The 18,442-nt window shown below is 46.4% G+C and overlaps 4 protein-coding genes across 4 annotated transcripts in view; all 4 read left to right on the top strand.

The window, feature by feature from the left end:
- LOC121435313 (H-2 class I histocompatibility antigen, Q10 alpha chain-like) overlaps positions 1-18,442 on the top strand; it is a 731,224-nt gene that overhangs the window by 30,850 nt on the left and 681,932 nt on the right. The window lies entirely within an intron of this gene.
- Positions 1-18,442, top strand: part of LOC121435272 (H-2 class I histocompatibility antigen, Q10 alpha chain-like) — a 708,503-nt gene that overhangs the window by 31,174 nt on the left and 658,887 nt on the right. The gene's annotated exons all lie outside the window — the stretch shown is intronic.
- The window catches only part of LOC121435270 (H-2 class I histocompatibility antigen, Q10 alpha chain-like), an 808,095-nt gene that overhangs the window by 156,424 nt on the left and 633,229 nt on the right, over positions 1-18,442 (top strand). The gene's annotated exons all lie outside the window — the stretch shown is intronic.
- LOC121435275 (H-2 class I histocompatibility antigen, Q10 alpha chain-like) overlaps positions 1-18,442 on the top strand; it is a 703,994-nt gene that overhangs the window by 52,323 nt on the left and 633,229 nt on the right. The window lies entirely within an intron of this gene.

Here is an 18,442-nt window from a genome sequence, read left to right as displayed (position 1 = left end):
TTCTATATGTTTTTCTTACCACCTGTATGAATATCATCATTGTGGATAAGTTGTCATTTCTCCCTTCCAAGAGGTTTTTCCTCTTCAAATCGAAACTTTATTAACTTTGATGGTATCCACAATTTTTCTTCTCCTGTGGAAACAAGAGCAAAACCCCTTCCCCAACGTAGCACATCTCCTGGCTTCCATTGAGAGGTCAGCACATCTTTGAAATAAATCGGTTGATTTAGTTCAGCAGACTTTTCCATTATCCAATGTCTCTCTGCTGCTGTCGTTCCTTTCTCATTAGCGTTAAGAAAATTCAAGGTTAATAAAGCATTATGTAATCTATTTCTGGAGGTATTTTCGGTCCCTTTCTGTTTGTTCAGCATATCCTTTATAGTACGATTTGATCTTTCTATAACTGCCTGACCTGTAGGATTATTTGGTATACCTGTAATGTGTTTTATATTATAATAATCAAAAAAGCGTTTCATTTTCTTAGATACATATGCTGGACCATTATCTGTCTTTATTTGCGCAGGTATACCCAAGATGGCCATAACTTCCAATAAATGTGTGATTACTGAATCAGCCTTTTCTGAGCTCAGGGCAATAGCCCATTGAAAACCTGAATATGTGTCTATGGTGTGGTGTACATATTTTAATTTACCAAATTCCATAAAGTGGAACACATCCATCTGCCAGATTTCATTTCTCTTAGTACCCTTTGGGTTACTCCCTGCAGGCAACGGTGTTTGATTATAGAAAGAACAAGTAGGACATCTCTTTATAATGTCCTTAGCTTGTTGCCAAGTAATGGAAAATTCTTTCTTTAGGCCTTTACTATTGACATGATGCTTCTTATGAAATTCCGAGGCCTGCAACACACTTCCAATCAATAATTGATCAATCTCAGCGTTGCCTTGGCCTAGAGGACCAGGCAGACCTGTATGGGACCGGATGTGTGTTATGTACATCGGACAAAGCCGGTTCCTGATTATGTCTTGTACCTGGATAAACAATGAAGTCAACTCTGTGTCATCTGGTATAAATTCAGCGGTTTCAATATGCAAGATAACTCTTTCTGCATATTGTGAATCTGTAACTATATTAAGAGGTTCTTTAAAATCCCTTAGCACCATAAGAATGGCATATAATTCTGCCTTCTGGACAGAATTATAAGGGCTTTGTTCCACCTTACTCAATTCATCTGACTTGTAACCTGCTTTCCCTGATTTATTTGCATCAGTATAGAACGTACGGGCTCCAGTTATTGGAGCATCACGTACAATTCTAGGAAGAATCCAAGAAGTTCTTTTTATGAGGTTAAGTCTACTACTTTTGGGATAGTTGCTATTAATTTCTCCCAAAAAATTAGCACAAGCTCTTTGCCAAGGTTCATTGTCTTCCCATAACTTTTTTTATTTCTTCAGTAGTAAAAGGCACTATAATTTCTGCTGGGTCTATACCTGCTAGTTGATGAAGTCTCAGCTTACCTTTTATAATTAATTCAGAGACTTTTTCCACATAAGTTTTTAATTTTTTACTTGGTTTATTAGGTATAAATATCCACTCTAAAATAATATCTTCCCTCTGCATTAGAATCCCTGTAGGAGAAATTCTGGAAGGCAATATGACTAGGATGCAGCTAAGATTTGGGTTCACCCTATCCACATGTGCCTCCTGTAATTTTTCCTCAATCATTGTCAGTTCCTTTTCTGCTTCAGCTGTCAGTTTTCTTGGACTATTCAAATCTTTATCACCATCTAAGGTTTTGTTTAAATGAACTATTAGATCAGGTGTTATCCCAACAGCTGGTCGTAGACTGGAAATGTCTCCTAACAATCTTTGGAAGTCATTAAGAGTCTTTAAGCGGTCTCTCCTAATTTGTGCCTTTTGCGTTTTAATTTTCTCTAACCCTATTCTGTAACCTAGGTAATTAATAGAATTTCCTCTTTGAATCTTCTCAGGGGCAATTTGTAATCCCCACCTAGGCAAGACTTTCTTTACTTCTTCAAACATCCTTTCTAAAGTATCTTTATTTGAATCAGATAACAAGATGTCATCCATGTAATGATAAATGATGGACTTGGGGAATTGTTTACGAATTATTTCCAATGGCTTACTTACAAAATATTGGCACAGTGTAGGACTATTGAGCATACCCTGTGGGAGGATAGTCCATTGATATCTCCTATTAGGCTGAGAATTATTATAAGTAGGCACTGTGAAGGCAAATTTTTCTCTATCCTTTTCTTGTAACGGTATAGTGAAAAAACAATCTTTCAAATCAATAACTATAAGAGGCCATCCTTTTGGTAACAGAGAAGGCAAAGGAATTCCAGATTGTAGTGGGCCCATAGGTTGAATTACTTTGTTGACAGCTCTTAGATCTGTCACCATTCTCCATTTACCAGATTTCTTTTTTACAACAAATACAGGAGAATTCCAAGGGCTGGTTGATTCTTCAATATGGTGAGCATCTAGTTGCTCTTGCACCAGCTGTTCCAATGCCTGTAGTTTATCTTCAGCTAGAGGCCACTGTTTGATCCATATTGGCTTCTCAGTTAGCCATTTTAAAGGTAGGGCTGTTGGTACCTCTAAAGGTTTGGTATTTGCTGTATGTTCTTGTACAGCCTGAATGGCTGGTGACCTTTTCCCATAATACCTCATCATATCCTTCCCAGAATTATGAGTTCCTGGAACTACAGGAATGTTAATCTGGGTATTCCATTGCTGTAGTAGGTCACGGCCCCATAAATTTATGGCAATATTTGCTATATATGGCCTTAGTCTTCCTATTTGCCCTTCGGGCCCTATGCATTCAACCCATCTTGTGCTTTGTTTTACACGAGATAGGGTTCCAATTCCTAGGAACTGAACATCTACCTCTTGAAGAGGCCAATTCGGATGCCAAGATTCTGGGGTAATGATACTTACATCCGCACCTGTGTCTAATAAGCCTTCAATAAAAGTGCCATTTATACAGACTCTTAGCTTTGGTCTTTGATCATTAATAGAAGTCTGCCAAAATATATGTTTACTCTGTCCTACTGAGTTTTTTGACTCATCCTCCACACGTAATTCATCATTTAGACCAGTATTACTTTTTACAGCAGAAATTGGAGCTTTTAATTTTCTTGGTGAGGCACGTTCTCCACTGTGACTGGGAATGACTGGGCCACTGTTGGCTTGGGGTCCTGCGAGAGGCCCCTCGAGGAGTTTCCTGACGGTATCGGGTTGCCTTGTTTGTCTGTTGTTGACCTGCATTCATTGGACCAATGTCGGCCTTTACCGCATCTCCTACATATACCTGAAGGCCTAGGTCTCCTATTTTTGTCATTCCCAGAGGAGATAATATTCCTAGAAATTCTGTGCCTGCAATCCCTTTTCAGATGTCCTAATTTACCACAATTAAAACACCTGGCAGTTTGATGTCTCCTCATTGTTGTGGAAATCGCTTCTCCTACCCAAGGTTCATTGTTATAGCTAAACATCTCAACATTCATCGTATGCTGAATCCATTCATCCATAGGTGCTGATCTAGACTTTAAAGGCCCAATTACCTTTTTGCATTCTATGTTTGCATTCTCAAAAGCTAGAGATTCAAGAAGTATTCGTCTAGCTTCTGGGTCTGTTACCCCTATGTCCAGAGCCTTAATTAATCTTTGCAAAAAGTCAATAAAGGGTTCTCTCGGTCCCTGCCTAATTCTAGTATATGATTCAACCCTTTTTGCTGGATCTTGTATCCTATTCCAAGCATTTAAAGCTGCTTGGTGACATAGACACAGTACTTCATCATCATAAAGAGCTTGGACCTGTGGATCAGCATATTCTCCTGCACCAAGAATTTGATCTTGGGAAACCTCGACACCTTTTGCTCTTCCTTGCTGTTCCATATGTTTGGATTCTTCTCTGAAATAAATTCCAAACATCAAGGAAGGTCCATTATCTAAAACTGCAGACACTAACTGATGGAAATCATGGGGGGTAGCTCTAACATTAGAAGCCCAAGTCCTTATCATTTCCTTTACATATGCAGAGTGCAAGCCAAAATTAACAATAGCTTGCTTAATTTCTTTTAGATAATTCATTGCTATTGGTGTCCATCTAGCTTCTCTGACTCCCTTTGAGCCTTTAGAAGTTGACGCTTTGTCAGAATTAAGTATAGGGTATGCCGCTAAAACCTTGGGTAAGCCAGTTCTAATAGCTGGTGTTGGCATTGTATCCTGTCCTTGTGCCTTATTACTCTGTTCACCAGCTCCAATCATTTCTTCAATCATTTCAAGTCTTTTTATTATTGTCTTTATTATTGTCTCTTTTGAATCCTGAATCTCCTGACCTGCATGAGTTTCTAGTAAAGATTGTATGGTTCTTAGGAGTGCCATGATCTTCCTAAATGATAGAATATTCAAAAGAATACTGAAGCCTAGTAACCAGTAAATTAAGTTATCCCCATAGTCATATAAACCTTGCATGCTATAACCCATTGTATTGGCAACCAGAACAGTAAAATTCGCGTTGGAAACTAAAACTGCCATATTACCTATTATCCAGCAGGTGGCGCTGTTGCCAAGTCACGATGAAAACAGAGTCCTGTTTCAGAGTCCGCCTAGTATTTGTTAAAAACTGGAAAATGTAAGTTGCTCAACAAAGTAAATGTAATTAAATCAATTCCAGAGACGGAACCAGAAACCCAGAATCCAGGGGTAGAGAAGAGCAACCTGGAAGCCGCTTATGCCTCCACGTGACAGAGTCACCCTGAGGGGTTACAGCTTTCAGCAACCGTGTGCTCTGGTTCGTGCCACCTAAGAGCTGTGCTTGCAAGGGAGATTTAAAAACGACTCAGAAAAGAGCAAACCACGCGGCAGAGACTACCCGGGCCTGTGGAGTTTAAATCCACGTGGGGAGGCCAAGGCCGCCGCCGGCGGCTGAGGAAGGGAGGGCTCCCGCCAAGCCGAACTTGCGGCCGGCAGCCGAGTGGGGAAAGGAGAGGTTCTAAAACCAAACGTTGGGTGCCAACTGAAGGCGTAAGTCATAAACAATGCCACACCAGTTTGGAATTATGATTAATAGGGTGGTATTTATTTAAAGGGGAAAAAACTTACAGATCACCGTCAGCCCTCTGCGCAACCAGGAAGGGAGTCTAGTCGCCGGCAGAGCAGGAAGTGAAGAGAGAGAGGAGAGGGAAGTGGCCGCTTTTTTAAAGGGAGAGAGACCACGCCCCAATGGGCTGGTATCTCGTGGCGATAGGCTGGAGGAGTGGGAGGACCTCCTGTAACACCTTAAATAGGTTAATGGTCCTCGCCTAGGACGTGTCATTCCCTGACTGGCTGCAGCTCGTCAGCCCTTATGACGCCACAGGAGAGGCAGAGAGTTAAGGATGGAAATTTACCATGCACATGCGCGCTAACTTACTTATCAGTTTGGCGCTAACGAATGCAGGCGCCATCCTGTAATGGAGTATGTGGCTCCCCACAATTACCTATTGTATGCATGCATGTTTCTATGTCTGTTTAAAACATTTTTATGCATTGACATAAATTGTATTGATATATATATACGTATATTGTATATATTTACCATATTGCAGTGTACATTTCTACCTCTGATTAAGATACTTATATAATGTTTGTGTATTGATATATATTTGCCATATTGCAATGTATATTTGTACAGTGTTTATATTTGGAGGTCATTATCCTCATTTGTTACACAGTTGTTTATTGTCTTAGTCTTTAAGTTAGATAGATATTGAGAATTATATAGATAGTCATCTAAGTTTGTCATTTATAATTAGACTAATCAGGTTCTCTAGATATATAGAGATTATACTCAGTATAGATAGATAATCTTCGACCTCTTCAAAGAGCTGTAGAAAATAGCCTTTAATCTAACTCAGAGTTTCATGATAGTGAGACACAATTGCTCCTGGCAACACCGCTCTATTCCCGAGAGAATGTTGAGCTCCAAAGACACTCCACCTGGAGCCTTTCTTTTTGGCAGAACTGGCCTTTGGGCAAAGAAATGTCCATACCTCAACCACTGACAGAAATACAGAGCATGCATCAATGGATAAAACAGGACTGTCATATCCTGCCAAGACAGGGTAAGATAGTTTTGAAAAGTTCCTTGCCTTTAATAATGGTATGTCAGTTATGTTAGGCCTTAGCCAAAGTTGGTTGACTCAACATTGCAAATGAGACTTTGGGTGATTGCCCAGGTAGTCAGTTGTCTCTGTCAATTGTTGCACATTTTGGATATATCTCATTTGTTGAGTAATATTTATTCCCTTCTCAGATCTTTGACAGAGTTGAAGATTATATAATTGTAGTTACTCTCTATATTATTTAGACTCCTTGAGATAGAATGTTTAGCAAAACTTTTGTTCTCAATATTGTTTGTTATACTTATTATTTGTTATTATTGTATATAGTTGTATTTGGTTTAGTTCTGTCTTATTTAGACAAAAGGGGGAGATGTAGGGATAAGTCCCGCCCCTTAGGGGGCGTGTTCACCTCAGGCTAATGTTTACCTATATATCTGGCGAGCGTGCTCTCAGCGCTTGCTTCTGTTTTCCTGATCTCCGCGGGAACGGTGGCTCTGTAAGTCTATTTCGCCATTAAAGCTGTATATATTTTTACAATCTGTCTGCATTCATTTACGCTGTTACACTGTGGGATGACAGAAAGAAGTAAAGGAGACCTCACTGAATCTCTGTGATGCATCAGGAGCTGGCTGGACTCCTCTGAGTGATGTCAACTCCTGTCAGGACTGCAAATAGAGGTGACATCAAGAGCCCTGTTCCAGCTCCAGTAACTACTAGGATGAAGGGAAGTAAGTCTTCCAGAAATCTCTCTTCCCTGTGCCCACCCTGCACTACCCCTCATCCCCAGCCCTGCCCAACCACCACTCCAGGCTTCACAGACTCAGCAGGAGCCTGCAAGGAACCTTGGACTCCAGGTGCCTTGATGTTACAAACCTTATCTCCTCCTGAGGCCCCAGCCTATGCTGTCCATGGGGAGCAGGAGGGGGGAGCAATGGCCAGGAGCAGATCAGACAGCCTAAGGGGACATTGAGGGACTTGACTGCTTGTCCCCTGTGTCCTCTCCCAGGGCACTGTGGTCACATCTAGCTGCAGTGACCGTAAGCACTGGTACAGAAGCCACAGCTGGCTGTGCTGGTGGACACGTGATCCTGAGGCTGTGGAGTGAGGCAGGCCTGCCCTCTCAGCGCTCAGAAGGGAGAGGCCGGGTAATCAGGAACTCAGGGACATCCGCAGCTACAGGGAGCATTCAAAGTCAGCCTGAGGTATGTGAACCCTGTCTCAAAAAGGAGGGTACTGAGTGAGGTGGCAGACACCTTTAATACCAGCACAGACAAGGAGATGGATCTCTGTCAGTTTGAGTCCAGGCTGGTCTAAATACTGAGTTCCAGACAGCTCTGTAGGAAAGAGAGAAAGAGAGAGAGACAGAGAGAGAGAGAGAAAGAGAGACAGACAGACAGACAGACAGACAGACAGAGACAGACAGAGAGAGAGAGAGAGAGAAGTGAACTCAACAGGAGACCCCCAGACTGGGACATTAATGTGGGGAGCACTCCACTGACCTGGGGGAAGTGGAGAGTGGGGTGCATTAGAACTTCTACTGCAGAGGTCACTCTCCCTTCTCTTGTGTTTCTGGATTTCTCTTGTATAATCTCTGTGCTGTGGTGCAGGTTTGTGAGCTCTGCGTTCTAAACGTCTTAGTGGTAAAAGCATCTAAAGAGCTTGGAAGAACCGTGCATCTCACAGTGGGACCACAGCCTGAGAGGACTCCTCGGTACCCTACCTCAAGGGTGTGTGAAATGCTAGTCCAGGTGCTGGAGAGATGGCTCAGCTGGCAGGGTGCTCTTTCAGAGGATCCAGGTCAGTTCCCACCTCCCTCATGTTCAAACACCTGTAACTCCATTCCCAGAGATCCGATGCTCTCGGGGCCTCAGCTGGACACTGCACACATGAGGCATAGGCTCACAAAGATATGCACACGTACACATAAGTAAAGTAAAAATAAATCTGTATATAGGTTTGCTTTTCATGCGTCACTCAGGAAATCCCAATTGCATTTCCTCGGCCTCTGCTGCCCCCGTGTGGTCAGAATGTGACAGAGCGGTCACTTCCCAGCAGGGTTTGTAGGTACCCATGGATTTCTCCGTTACACACTTTGCAGAGGAACGGCAGTGGTATGACCAGGTCACGGATCCAAGAAGTCCATTTGGACCTGTTAAAACTGTATCTCCCACCGTGCTTGGGAAAGTTGGAGGACGTGACGTTGTGACCAGAGATTCTTTCTAGCAGACAGATTCTCCTCCTTCCTAATGAGGGCAGGCTGACCCAAGGCGATGGGAGACCACCAAGGCACTCCGAGCCTCACCGTCGGCACCAGCCACAGACTAGAGAAATGCCAAGGAGAGTAGACCGTGAAGAGACAGCCCAGTCAGCTGGTCAGCTGCAGGACAGTCGCCTTGGGCTGCCGTCTTGGCGGCACACTGCAGCCTGGATCCATTCATGCCACGCACCGTGGGCTCTCCCAGCCCTCCCTGAGTCCACTTCTTCAGCCACAGCAGGCCCTGGACTGCCCCCCCACCTGCTATCCCCCACCCCCCCACCCCCGTGTCACACATCGGCTCTGTTACCTCCCACTTCCTCCCTTCCTGTCTTAACCCCCAGCCTCCTAACCAAACCCACTCAGTCGCCCTGAGTCGTGGCTTTGACTGCAGAGGACTTGCTTCCTCCAGAGGCAGAGAGAGATCTCTGGTTCCATGCTCCCTACACTCAGCAAGTGTTTGCAAAGGCCCAACAGAGTGGTAGAAAGATGTCAAGGAAAGCAGAGATGCCAGACCTTTGGGTCCCTGGGGATGGAGCCTGAAGACATTTACTGAGGACCAAGCGGTTTCTTGTTTGTTTGATTTGTCCATTAATCATGCTGACGAATTCATATATGCTTATGAATTTTTTACACTTACAAAGTGCCCTATATTTTAATTTCTTCCTCATATTAGGTGGCAGAGCAATTATTTTCCCTCCATAAAAAATAAATAACTCAAATGAATAGCTTCAACTTTTGCCTATCTGTGTGAGTATTTTTAAATTTAAAACAGAACATTTCACAAAAAAAAAAAACAGAACATTTCAAACTTAGTCTTTATTAAACCTTGTGTGTCCAATAAAGACTGTCCAAGTCTATTCTTGGGTGTGACAAATATTTCTGGGAAAGTGGTAACCCCAAAAGCCTCCCAGCCTGGAGTCTCACAGAGTACCCCAGGGATGGGCTCATCCATCTCTCCCAACCCTTCACCAAACACACATCCCCTAACCCAGGCTGTCCCCACCTTCTGTCCACCTCCCAGGCTGCCCAAAGCCAAATCTCATGACAATCAGAGGGGTTGACTGGCTCACTGACTTGGGGCATGGGCACAATCTGCTAAGGGCACACTCCATCCGGCCAAGATCCCAGCCCTGGGGAACAGGGCATTTCCCTTAACCACCCCCTCCTCCTAGGACCGACTTTCCAGAAGAGACCCATTTTGTCACATTCGACTTTAGCTGACGTGATGGAAGTCAGCTGTCTTCAGTAACTGCTGGACCCAAGCTGCGCTGGATTCCTTTGTGTGCAGAGGAGACCAGCAAGCAGGGTGTGATCGTCCCTAGTCAACTTGTCTGGAGGGCAAATGTCCCAGGAGACACACTCCCGGGAGAGTGTTTCCAAGGATGTATAACTGAGGAGGAAAGAGTCACCTGATGTGGTCCCCCCTCCTAGGCCGGGGTCAATAGCTGAGTAAAACAGGAAGAAGCCAGCTGCACCCCAGCCCCCATCTTGTCTCCCGACTGTGGGTAGGATGAGCCAGCAGCTTCCCTCAGACCTTGAGCTGAAATATAAAGCCCTTCTTCCTAAAGCTGCCTTTCTCAGGTGTTTGCTTAGAACAAGAAAACAACTAACTCATATTGGTTCAGGAGGGCTCTGAGTAAGGGGCAGAAAGGGTTGTGGGGGCAGAAGGCCTGGACCAGAAGTGCTAGCTGACCTGTCCCAAGAGAACAGGACACGGAGGCTGTCCTTCGGGATGATCACACGTCAAAGGAATGATCTTGTGCCTCTGAGAGGCGTTCTGAAGTGTGGCTACAAGGAGAGCTTCTCTTAGCCCCTGCCACATAAGGCAGACTGGGCTTCCCTGGTAGGTGACAGTTAGGACAAAGAGTAAACTGTCCTGGTGGCTTTGAACTTCCCAAATCTGCATTTCTTAGGGATCTGGGTCACTTGAGAGACCTTGGCTCTTGCTGCTCTGATCAGCTGAGTCTCTCAGGGCTGAGGCAGGGGAAGGCAGAGTTCTCATGCAGTTCTTCCTGTCTTGAGGGATGAGCACCATGAGGTCAGCTCCAGAGCCACTGTCCCCTGGGGGCCGCTTTGCAGCCACCGTGAGGCCAGGGCAGGCTCTGGGCGTTGTGAGATGCAGATGGGTCCCCTATAAGGGAGCAAACTGTGGAGAAACAGGCCACATAAAGGCTCTCCGAGAAGGAAAGTGTCACTTGGGAGCTTGGGAAGGGAATAGGGCTCACTTCTGTTAATGAAAAGGGCAAATTCCAAAGGCTTGAGGACTCATCGTGTGCTGGACTCCTGCACGACTCTACTTTACGCCAGCCCCTTGTCTTTTTCCCTAACCATGAGGCCACTGGGTGTGCCTGAGAGAAGAACCCACTTACGGCCCATTTCACCCCCAAGACGTCTACATGACCTAGAATAGAAGAATATAAAATAGATGTATTTCCTCCAAATCAATTAGTGATACTATGTAATTTATTTAAAAACAATTCTTTGGTGTGCACCTAATTCTACCACTGCTAGAGGCAAGGGCCAGCAGTGCACCTTGTTCTGCTTTTCCCGCTCTTCCTCTTTTCCAGAGATGTGTTATGACGCCTGCACCACCTGGAACCCAATCAGCAAGGGTCTGGGGAGTGAAAAACACACAGAGACGTGGGTCACTCTTGAAACAAGAATGCCAATTGTATTATGTTCCTGGGCAGCTTATACAGTGCTCTCCCTGACCAATGGCCATACCCTAGCTCCCAGAATTTTTCAGCTGCAAGTCCACCAGAAATCACTTCCTTGTTATCAGGAACTGATGAGGGTCTCATGCTCAGAGCAGCTACAAACACAGGGAAACAAGCTGTTCACTCCGGCAGGCAAAGGGTCCCAGAAAGTTCAGGGTCTGAGGCTCTGTGGTCCCCAACAGCTCCCTCTTTTCTATATAGCATGAGGAAGTCCACACTCTTGGGCAAGCATAATAGCGATATTACATCACTGCTGCTCCTGACGCCTGTAGTAGAAGCAGAGCAACAGAAACCCTCCGGCTACAGGAGTTCTCTGGAAGTGGCTGGACTGGCCCAGGCATGGCACAAATATGATAGAAGGAAGGGGAGCAGCCAACCACATGCAAATCCCACAAGAAATCTAACTGCTCTTTGTCTACAGGTTAAGTTGGAAAACGCCCTGGTGAAGATGCTCATTAGGGAAATTTTGGGTCTGTGCTAGCGGCAGCAGCCGTCTGGCCGATGGTAATCACGGTTGCCGTGGCGGAGGCCACAGCAGCTGTCTGGCTGATGGCAATTCCTGTGCCATGGCGGAGGCCACAGCAGTGACAATAGCAGCCACTACAGCCGCGGTGATCCCGAAGTCTCCACCAGGACGGCTCAGCACCAGCTGATTCACTGGGATAGGTACCAAGCCTGGAACCCGGACCACAGCCATAGTCGGCTCGTTTGTCCAACAGCTGCTTACATGATATGAAACTTGAGAGCAGTTAAGGGCAGAATCATTCAAGGTGTGGTTAGAAGGAAAATGGCCTGACATACAGACAGCTGCATGAAAAGTCCTTTTTTTGGGGGGGGGGAGGGGTTTCGAGACAGGGTTTCTCTGTGGTTTTGGAGCCTGTCCTGGAACTAGCTCTTGTAGACCAGGCTGGTCTCGAACTCACAGAGATCCACCTGCCTCTGCCTCCCAAGTGCTGGGATTAAAGGCGTGCGCCACCACCGCCCGGCTGAAAAGTCCTTTTTTGACTCTGGTCTCAGCAACTCATCCACTTCCCCCTCACTAGCCGGAGGGGCAGTTGCTCTGTAACAGGGATTCTTTCTCCTGGGGCGGGGCAAGAGAACAGACCCAGTCCCAAGAGATGACTTGAAATCACTACTATCTGAGATCCCAGCCTCCTCAGACTCCCCCATCTCCCCTCTTTTCTAAATTAGGCTCCCCCAGCTCCCTGGATCTCCCCTGCATGATGTCAGGGACTCTCCATCCCGGACATCCTCCAGCATCCCAGCGGCTTCTCCAAACTGCTACCCTACCCCACAACCTTCAGTAAGCATAGACTCTTCAACCAGCCTCCATAACGGAAATGTAGCAATTGAAACAATCAAATAGGGAATTTGGCTATAGTTCTCTCCAAACTGCTTCCTGATTTTTATTGGGTGAAGTAATTTTGGGGGCATTTGCAGTGACATTTCGGGGGGGGAGGTATTGGTCCATAACATACATATCCTTAGACTCAAACCTTAGTCAAGATACCTTTATGCTGGTTTATCTTAGCAGCCCATTCAATAAAATGTTTCTCTGTGTGTATTCCATTTTTAAGTGGCTTTTTCTTTATTCTTATTACTTTTTCTACAAGTTCACTGTCTCTTTAAAGACTTTGTTTAATCCCAGTACCCTGTTTTTTCTGTAGTACCTATAGTTCCTTTATGAGAGCAGACTTGGAAGAATCCACCCTCATCCTTACAATTCACCCCCACCTTCGCTTTGTTACTTTCCCGCTGGCCAGCCTTCCGGAGGGCATCCCTCGGAATGTCCCTAGTTCCCAATCCCAGAGGGCCTCCACCTGTGGTGCCTGCACCACCTGGAACCGCAATCAGCAAGGGTCACAAAGACATGGGTCACTCTTGAAACAAGAATGCGAACTTTATTGTGCTCCAGCTTATATAGGGCTCTCCCTGACCAATGGCCACACCCTAGCTCTTGGGACTTTTCAGCTGCAGGCCCACCAGTGACCACTTGTCAGGAGCCATCTCAGGCTTCTCCTTTCTCACAGGGCCTTGAAGTAAAAACTTTAAGACAGAAAACTTAAAGTTAACCAAAACATTACGTGCTAACTTTGGAGACTCCAGCTCTGGAAAGCACCACAGAGTGTCTTCAAGGCTTGCAGCTTATCACTAACAGCAGGTGTTCTAGCCACTGACCTTGCAACTGCCCTGCTTAGCTGCAGAGCTGCTGAATCCCTTCCCCCCTTCCCCAGTTCCCCCTTCCCCAGTTCCCCCTGCCCGAGTTCCTCGCTGAGGAGTATTTAAGACTAAAGCTTGCTTCAATAAACGGAGACCTTGACAAATTGAGAACGAAATCCTGTTTGGCTTGCTTGGTCTTCTTTCCCTCTCCCGCCCGTGTCTTTTTCAGATAGCGCCTCTTCAGGACCCTGGAATAACTGGACCTGCTGGGCGGGTACAACCACTTCCTTGTTATCAGGAACTAATGAGGGTCTCGTGCTCAGAGCAGCTGCAAGCACAGGAAAACAAGTTTTTCAGTCCGGCAGGCAAAGGTTCATAGGAAGTTCAGGGTCTGCGGGTCTGCGGTCCCCAACAATGCATATTTAGTTCTCATGTGTATGTATGAGTACTCTATGTCCATGCACCGTTTGCATGCAGTGCCCAAAGTTGCCAGCAGAGGGCGTCACATCCTCTGGAACTGGAGTTGCAGATGGTTGAGAGCTGCCATGTAGGTGCTGGGAACTAAACATGTACCCTCTGCAAGAGCAGTCAGTGCTCTTAACTACTGAGCCACCTCCCCAGCCCCTTAATCCAGTCTCTTCAGATGCACAAGCCTGTAGCAGCCCAGAAGGAGAGGCATAGCTTAGACTCCATGTGTAACAGGACAGGCCACCACAAGCCATCTTTGTCCCAAGGGAAGAGATGGCATTGAGCTGTTCATACAGCAGCCACCTCTGGCTGGATGGTTCTCCTGAAATCCATTTAAATTAGAGGAAATGGAGGAGGGGATCTAACTCAGGGGTAGAGCAGCTAGGTCGCTATGGGTAGTAAGTAGTACCCTGGATTCTATATTCCCAGCATTGAAACAAACCAAGGAAGGCTGAGGTAGAGGGCTTGCCTCACAAGCACAAGGTCATAGGTTCAAACCTTAGCGCGGCATAAACCAGGGATGGCACTGCACACCTATGATATGGGGACTAGGGAAGAAGGAAACAGAGCGGCTGAAATACAACGTCACCACGTAGGCTAGACAGTGAGTTCAAGGCCAACCTGAGCCACGTGAGATCCTGTCTCAAAAGGAAATTAAAGGGGATTGGAAAGATGCCTCAGAGTGTCAGCTGCTCTTCCAGAAGACCTAGGTGCACTTCCCAGCACACACGTGGAGACTCACGACCATCTGCAGCTCCAGTTCCTCTGGCCTCTTCGGGTGCAAGGCATTCAAGCGATACACAGACATACATCAGGTAAACACCATACACATAAAACTAAATTCTAAAAAAATTAACGTGACTGGGCTGTGGTGGTGCACGTCATTAGTCCCAGCACTCAGGAGGCAGAGGCAGGTGGATCTATGAGTTCAAGGTCAGCCTGGTCCACAGAGTGAGTTCCACAATAGTCAGGGAAGTTTACACAGAGAAACCCTGTCTCAAAATAAATAAATAAATAAAACCTGATGAATTAAGTAAGTGTAGCCTGGAAATGCCGCTGAGTTAGAGGGCTCGCCTTGTGCACACAAAGCCTTAGGTTTGATTCCCCAGCACCTAACAACCCAGGAACCTTGTGCAAACGGGGAGTCCCAGGTACTGAGAGGCAGAGGCAGGAGGATTAGTTCCAGGTCATCCTCGGGTATTTTGCAAGTTTGAGATGAGATACAAGAGACCCCATCTCAGACAAATTAAAATTCAAAACTTAGGTTCCTCAGTCTGCGAGCACCCGTCACTGTCGTCCTGACCAGGAAAGATTTCCGTTCCCTGGACAGAAACTTACTGGGCAGCAGGGGGAGCTGAGGCAGCACCGGGTCCTGGGGGAAAGGTACGGAAATGCCAGCTTTTGTTTGGTGCCACTTCCTGTTCTGCTTCTGGAAAAACTGAATGGACTTTCCTGAAGAGCCCCGATAATGTTTGATGCATTGAAAATACTTCAGTAGAATTCCTGAGACACAGGATGGAGCATTGGGGTGGTCAGGGAGCCCTACCAAACTCGCTTTGCTGGGAAGGAACCTCCATCTCAAGAGGCCTAAAGTGGGGGGTTAGGCTTGCAAAGAAAGACCAAATCAGAATCAGGAGGGTTGTGAGTTCAAGGCTATGCTTCACCATGGAGGGAATTTGAGGCTAGCCTGGGCTACAGGCAACCCTGTCAAAAGAAGGTTAGAGAGATGACTCAGAGGTTAATAGGGCTTACTGCTCAATAATGAGGACTGGAGTTCGAATCCTGGAACCCATGCCCAGCCACTCACAACTGAGTATAACTGTCCAGCCCTAGGGGACCCAACACCCTTTTCTGAACACCTCAGGCACCCGCTTACACACAGACACATGCCCATACACACATAAAAACAGGAAATAAATCTTTAAAATGCAATAGCCACAGCTTAAAACCCCATAGGTTGACTCTACAGCAGAATAAAGATAACAAGAAAAGAGCACAGGGAAACTAAAGACACAAGCCAACTTGATCTGAACAACAGAAAGAAAATAACAGCCTGGAAATGCAGGTTTGCAGACGTGTTGAACTATCACAAAAAGATCCAGGGCTCAGCGTCCTGGGTTCCACATCGCATCTCGAGTGGAGCAGGTGCTGCCCTCCTGGGGGTGTTTGTGGAGTAGGATGTGCTCAGTGGGGGCTGCTTCACACGCAGCAAGCTAACTAGACAGAAATTCTTGTGGTTCCAAACAGCACGTCTAAATAGGACCCTGGACTTCCCCCTTCCTCCCTCCCGACAGAGCCGAAATTGTTTGTTTGTTGCGGGATTTATATTTAAATATTTGAGGAGGCTCTGTGTGTGTGTGTGTGTGTGTGTGTGTGTGTGCAGCAGTCAACAGAGAGTTTGATGCCTGATGTTAAGGTGACAGGCTGTTGTGAGCCGTGGGAAGCAGGTGCTGGGAACCAAACTCGGGCCCTCTGAAGAGCAGCCAGTGTTCGCTCCCTTTTTCTTTTGTTCTTTCTTTCTTTCTTGTTTAATTTTTTTTGAGGTTGGATATTTATTTAGTGGATTATGGAAGGGAAGGGGGAGAAGGAGAAGAGCAGAGAAAGAGAGAGTCTTTTTTGCTTTTCTTTTTGTTTGTTTGGTTGGTTGGTTTGGTTTGGTTTTTTTGTCTTTTTTGTTTGTTTGTTTTTGGGTTTTGGGTTTTGGTTTTTTTTTTTTTTTTTTTTTTTTTTTTTTTTTTTTTTTTTTTTGAATCAAGGTCCCTCTGTGTAGCCTTGGCTGTCTTGGAACTCTCCCTGTAGAGCAGGCTGGCCTCAGACTCATAGAGATCTTCCTGAGTGATGGGATTAAAGGCATGCACCACCACTGCCTGGCTGCAGTCAGTGCTGCGCTGAGCGCTCTCTCCAGCCCGAGCGGTTTTACGCTTCTATTTTTCTGTCATTCAAACCCCCATCCTTAGAGAGGCTGTTGACTGTAGAACTATCAACCGGATCACAAGGAGGATAAAATAAAGTGTATAACCTGGGAGTTAGGTGGTTAAAAATAATCACAATATGAAAAACAAGCAAACTAGGGACGGGAAGTACCGGAGAGAGCTTCTGGTTTCTGAACTCGGTGGCAGCAAAGGGCGTTCTAGAGAAGGAGCCAGGCTCGCGGCAGGAAACGCCCACACCAACGCTGCTGTCTTAATGTGGAAGTTTCCTATAACTGAAGCCTGAATGATTGGCATTTATCCTTCTCCGGGGATATACAAGGAAAGAAAAGTCAATTGCATGATGGCGTAAGGAGGGGGTGGCTTCACACCACTGTACCCTCGAATGGTAGCCTCCAGGCATCTGCGTCCGCACCTGGGGAGCCACTGGGAAACAGAAGGAAGCCTCGGTGAAGTCTGCGGAGTAAGGTCCTAGAAGTGAGAGGTTATCAGGGACCCAGGAGCAGCTCAGGTACCCTGAGCAGTGCCTAGACCCCAGCCGGATAAAGTGAAGGTACTCAGAGCAGCCGCCCACGCTGCCCTCCCCCAACACTCTTGGTTCCCCTCCGTCTCACCACTTCCCTGTCTCCAACACCGTTTCTCCTTTCTCACAAGCTCCAGCCGGGTGCCCCAGGCTCCGTCCCGAGCGACGTGAAACTGGCAGCAAGGCCTCTGCGGTCCCGCCAGGAACCAGGTGCCCCTTCCTCCTTTCCCTTTGCGGGTCACCAACATCAGGCGCCCCCATCAGCAAACCAGCCGAGGATGCCGGGACTCTGCACACGGATTTCAGACCTCAGATTTCCCAGATCTCAGCGGCCTCCTCAAGTGGGGACGGTTATGGGAAAATGACACATCCATGGGACAATGGGCTGAAAACACTGACAGGAAACGCACAAAAGAAACGTGAACGTAATCACACGTGTGAAAATAATGCTAATTCTCATAATAAAATGTGGTGGGGATTGTCTGGCGTTTGAAATAAAGAGCTGTCTGTTTTGAAGTGGAGTCTTCCCAGGCTGGCCTTGAACTCCAGTTCTCTTGCCTTAACCTCCCAAATGCTGGGACTCAGGGTGCCTGCCCCCACGCTTAGCACAAATGGAATTGTAAGGCTGTGGAATATCAAGGGCTGGGAGAGCAGACACAGAGACACTGCTGACTGGAACAGAGTCCTGCACCGGATGCTGGAGGTGACAGCCAGGTTTCAATGACCACAGTTTGATTCCGTGGTCACCTGCAGACTCAGGAGTTTTAATCCTAGCAGTTAGCCTAAGAAAGCAGCCAGACACACACACGTGTGAACTCCCAGTGTTACTAGAGGAATCCGCCCGTGACTGGTTCCGAAGCTGTACTGCGTCCTCAGGAAGGGATGACGCCAGGCATTGCAGGGCATGCTACAATCCCAGCGTTTGAGAGACTGGAAGACTTGGAGTTTGAGGCTAGCCTCCACTACATGGCAAGTTCCAGGCCAGCCTGGACTAATGCAGATTGAGACCTTATCCAAAGGTTTTTTTTGTTATGGTTTTTTGGGTTTTTTTTTTATAAAAATAAAAGGAGGCAGAATGAGCTTTTCAGGGCAACAAATTCTCTGTTGTGTTGTTGTTTAACTTAAATTGTACGTCTTGACTAACATCCTGACTACCCCAGCAGCCGCTGTCAGGGAGGAAGGCAGAGGTAGATGAAATATAGTGTCCTTTGGTTATTGGTAATGCCGATGTTTCACAATCTTCTCTGAAGAAAAGCCAAGATTCCTCCAAGTCTGTACTAAAAGCAGCCGGGCAGA

The sequence above is a fragment of the Microtus oregoni genome, unplaced genomic scaffold (assembly GCF_018167655.1).
Source record: "Microtus oregoni isolate MIOR12 unplaced genomic scaffold, Mior012 000046F_ref0000063, whole genome shotgun sequence".
Taxonomy (NCBI): domain Eukaryota; kingdom Metazoa; phylum Chordata; class Mammalia; order Rodentia; family Cricetidae; genus Microtus; species Microtus oregoni.
The sequence above is the reverse complement of the archived record's forward strand: the minus strand, read 5'-3'. Positions and strand labels throughout refer to the sequence as shown.